The 5,289-nt window shown below is 32.9% G+C and overlaps 1 long non-coding RNA gene across 1 annotated transcript; it reads right to left on the reverse strand.

Annotated features, from left to right (window-relative positions):
* Nucleotides 1-1,516: 1,516 nt before the first annotated feature.
* LOC142228542 (uncharacterized) lies at nucleotides 1,517-2,209 on the reverse strand. The gene is made up of 3 exons (XR_012720201.1): nucleotides 2,120-2,209; nucleotides 1,784-2,054; nucleotides 1,517-1,645 (listed from the first exon to the last, which is right to left on the reverse strand). It is a non-coding gene; the product is annotated as an uncharacterized LOC142228542 (long non-coding RNA).
* Nucleotides 2,210-5,289: the final 3,080 nt, after the last annotated feature.

The following is a 5,289-nucleotide window of genomic DNA, read 5'->3' on the forward strand; positions in this document are numbered from 1 at the left end:
ATCCAAGAGTGATTGTCGAAAAACCAATGCACCCACAAAGAGTGACTATTTTTTCCAAAATGAGGCCGGTCAGGCAGTTACTGTGAATGGTGTTCGCTATCGTGAGATGATAACGAACTTTTTATGGCCCGAATTGGCCCGAATTGGAAGATGTGGACGATATGTGATTTCAGCAGGACGGTGCCACTTGCCACACAGCTAACGAAACAATGGCTCTTTTGCGCAACCAATTCAATGGCCGTGTTATCTCACGTAATGGCGATGTCAATTGGCCGCCAAGATCATGTGATTTGACACCGTTGGACTTTTTTCTTTGGGGTTATTTGAAAGAAAAGGTGTACGTCGATAAGCCAGCAACAATTCAAGAGCTAAAGGATGAGATAATTCGGCATATTAACGGCATAGAACCTCCATTATGCCTCTGCGTCATCGAAAATTTGGACCATCGGATGAAGGTGTGCCACCGTGGTCGCGGCGCCCATTTGGTCGATATTTTGTTCCACGCATAATTGAGTAATACCAATTATGCGTAATAAAATAAAATTACAATAATTTCCTAAATAGTTTGTGTTTTATTCAAAATCAACATCGGCCCTTGAAAATTTAACCACCATTTATAAAGCTTTTTGTCCACGTACAACATTTTTTAGACTTCTACAAAATTTCTATATTTAAAATATAAATAGGCTAATTAATGCCTTGGGGCGGAGAACAATGTTGCCACAGTAGGTAGAATTCTATCGAAAATGGTAGATCTGTTTACTGTTTGGTAGTTTGGTGTTTCTTGGTGTTTTTGTAGATTTTGCAAAATATTCCTCCCAACTAAGAGTTTCTTTTCAACTTTCCTCTAGGAATAAAATGTTGACAAAATTTTCTAGAGAAATAAAATGTTGCAAAATTTTCGATAGAAATAAATTTTGATTACAAAAAAAATTAGAAATTTTTTCTATAAAAAATATGACTAAATTTTCTATAAAGCCAATATCTTTAAAATTTTTAATTTTTGTTTCAGGCCATAAAAAGGGGCACTTTGATCTCCCTTTTTCCCCCATCTCTTGTTGGTGCAAACAAAAAATATTTAAGATTTTGACACCTTTACAATTCAAGCGATATTTATCCACTAAAATACATTGCCGTTATTAGGAGTGTCAAATAACAATAAATAAAATTCTAAAATGAAATAATAAAACATTACTTATGAAGGAACATTTTTTTGATAATAATTAACACAATTTGGTTATATATTTGGTAAAATTTTGGTAGCCCGTGTAAAAATTGGGGGATCTGATTTGATATGGTCAGATCTGAATAGATCCGAAAAATGGTTATATCTGGTCAGATCTAAATACTATGAAATTGGATCTAATCAGATCTCAAAAATGAGACACATCTAATCAGATCTAATTTGATATAATTGTATATTATTTTATACATTTGTATCTTTCGAAATCTTTCAACAGCATAGGATACCTGCTCATAATAAAAGTCCATAATTTGTATATAATATGAGATCAATTATTTTATTTAATAATACAAAAAGTATATGCATTACATACACTCAAAAAATTTTGATATAAATTGAATTCCATCAGTTAAGTTGGGGTCTTGTCCAGGGATTTTTCGTTTGTTTTTTCTTTAAGGCAATCTGTAATGAAATTTAGTAATTTAGTAAATAGTATTAGGAATTAAATTGAGCTATGTAAGCAAGTATAAGGATTGCTTTGGATCATTCTTCTTTAAGTTGCAATAAAAGTTATAATTTCATGTTGTTTTTAATACTCACATTTAAAGAGAATTCGTGAATTCACAGTGATCAACATATCGAGTGATGCCCGATTCAATGTTTAGCTCAATAACATGGGACATCTTTCTTGTAATTGAGTTCGAACGGCATATCACGTTGCGTTGAGAAAACTTAGAGAATCTTTGAAGCAGTAAGAAATGTCACCAGCATTACTGTGAGGAGATAATCCACCGCCGAGATCATTTTTGGTCGGAACTGGGATTGAATGCATGATCTTTTGAAGTACCACCGTAGTTTCCTTTTTCCTAATCTAATAAGTATTAAAACAATATATGAAAAGGACTACGAAGGAAATGACAAATACAATCTACTTACCTACATAATCTCCGCAATATAAGAAACTACACTTTACCTAATTAAAACAATTATATTGTATTTCTTAATTTTCTCGCTTTTCTAGTGTTAAGTGATGCTCCTGACGGCGTTTACATTTGACATAATGACATTGGGGTTTTTGTTGAAAATGATGGGCCGTTCACACTAAAGGCCGAATTGGTTTGTCGAATTTAATGAAAACATGAAGGACTTTTATAATGTATAGAACCCCTTATTAGAAAATATCGATATGATAGATAGAAACAAGTATATACGGCCGAAGCTTATGTACCCTCCACCATGGATTGCGTAGAAACTTCTTCTAAACACTGCCATCCACAATCCAACTACTTGGGTTGCGGTAACCCTTGCCCATGGCAAGGTATGTTATCTTAAAATTGTCTTCTAAATTGTAAGTAAGTCCATACGTATTATATATTAAATTAAAAAAACTCGTATGTATATAATTCAGTTTGACAAAATTTTCTATAGAAATAAAATTTTGACAAAATTTTCTATAGAAACAAAATTTTGGTATGGATTATGTTTGGCTCGAGTGGCAACCATGATTATGAACAGATATGGACCACTTTTTGTGTGATTGGGGATCGGCTATATATAACTATAGACCGATATGGACCAATTTTGGTATGGTTGTTAGCGGCCATATACTAACACCACGTTCCAAATTTGAACTGGATCGGATGTTAGAGACCATATACCTTCACCATGTTCCAAATTTCAGACGGATCGGATGAAATGTGCTTCTCTTTGAGGCTCCGCACGCCAAATCTGGGGATCGGTTTATATGGGGGCAATATATAATTATGGACCGATGTAGACCAATTTTTGCATGGTTGCTAGAGACCATATACCAAAACCGTGTACCAAATTTCAGCCGGATCGGATGAAATTTGCTTCTCTCTGAGTCCCCGCAAGCCAAATCTGGGGATCGGTTTATATGGGGGCTATATAATTATGGACCGATATAGACCAATTTTTGCATAGTTATTAGAGACCATATACCACAACCGTGTACCAAATTGCAGTCGGATCGGACAAAATTTGCTTCTCTTTGAGGCTCCGCAAACCAAATCTGGGGATCGGTTTATATGGGGGCTATATATAATTATGGACCGATGTGGACCAATTTTTGCATGGTTGTTAGAGACCATATACCAACACCATGTACCAAATTTCAGCCGGATCGGATGAAATTTGCTTCCGCAAGCCAAACAAGCATATTGGTCTAAACAATATATGTTTGGGTAGTCTAAGTTCCAAGCATTTTGTATTTTTGCATCCAAATTCAATAATGTTGTCTTCCAAAAAGCAATATGTTATTATGTGAACATATAATATGTTTGGAAGCATTTTGCACCCAAAAATATTATATGCTTAAAAAAATTCTCCCAAACAATATTGTGCTCAAAATTTTATTTATTTATTTATATATTTACAATCATAATGAATTGCGAAAATAAACAGGTAATATAGGTGCTAACAACATAAGTTTTCGACCTGAATGCTCAAAATTTTGTTTCTGCCTAATTGTATATTCCCTCACATCTTTCTCACTTCCACGAGATTTTTTAGTTCTTAGCACCTTTTTCTGTAATACAAACATTGTAGAAGAAATTATTCGATTTTATGATTTTTTTTATTTTAATTTTACCTTTTGCCGGACGGGGATTCGAACAGCGGACCACACAGTTTGTAAGGATCAAAGAAGTAGCTGATCAATTGCCCAAGGAAAAATAAAATGTTAATTTTGTAATAACAAGCAACAACCACCAACTTAATTCAATATCGCTCCCTGTTAAATAGCGCTCCAAGCTACTAAACACATATATGTTTATAGTCTATTTCTAAATTAGTATATGTTTGCATCCAAGCATATTATATTTACAAACATTTTATGTCCCAAACATAATATGTTCTAACATATTAACATATATGTCCCAAACATGTTATGCTAGTTTATGAACATTATATGCTTGCACTCAAAAATATTGTGTTTAAAAATGTGTGTTCCAAACATATAATGTTTATAGCCAAACATATGAAAAACAGTCTTTCTCATCCGTGTACGTACCGTGCAAAAGTCCATATCGATTCGTAATTATTTGTAGACTTACATACCTTTTTGTCTAATATATACCACGTGTGGACTAACTCACAATTTAGAAAACGATTTAAGATACCACAACCCAAGTAATTCGATTGTAGAAGTTTCTACGTACATAAGATTCGGTACATAAAATTCGGCCTGGCCGAACTTACGGCCGTTTATACTTGTTTTTATATAAAGAGGTATATTTGAAGCAGTTTTAACGTGTTCATGATTTTTTTTATTATCTTTTGGACCGTATTTAACCCCATATATAGTCAGATATGATGTTATATGCACCATATCTTATTAGATATAGTGCTATACATAGTCCTATCCAAGCATATATTATTAGATATTGGATATATTATTACACTGAAAAAACAGTGCACCCACCAGGGCGAAAACTTTCGGTTAATTTTAGAAAATTTTGAATATTTTTAGAAAATTTTACCTAAACAGTATTACAAACGTTGGCATTACGCCGATGTCATAAAAATAAGTAAATATTTTTCGACAAATACAAGAAAATTTATTAGACGTAACTAAGTTTTTTCACTTGTTAAAGAAAATTTTGTAGTTTGAAGAAAAAACTTGGAGTTCAAAACTGCAAGAATGTCTTTAGTGACATACGAAGTTCACGATGGACGCATTTTTGGTAAAATTTACAAATTTAAAGAAATTCTGAACTATTTTGTGGAATACACGAATTTAGTTAATCTTTATGCTTCATTTGAGTATATTTTTTTCCTCGGGTTTAGTTAATTTAACTAACGTACACAAAAAAGTATTAGAGTAAAGAAAACTTTCTACAAACATAATATTTCTATGAACTAACATAAAGTTAAATTGGCTTTAGTGAAATAGAGAGTTCACTTTTTTTTGGGTGTAGATATTACACTATATATGATGAGATCTGCGACTATACCTAACCAGATCTAGCGCCATAACAGCATATCTGTGCAGATCCAATTATATCTGAACCAATATCTGAACAGATCCAATTAGATAAAATTTGATATGATTACACTGAAAAAACAGTGAACCCTTTTCCATTGCA

Source organism: Haematobia irritans, chromosome 3 (genome assembly GCF_050003625.1).
Source record: "Haematobia irritans isolate KBUSLIRL chromosome 3, ASM5000362v1, whole genome shotgun sequence".
NCBI lineage: Eukaryota > Metazoa > Arthropoda > Insecta > Diptera > Muscidae > Haematobia > Haematobia irritans.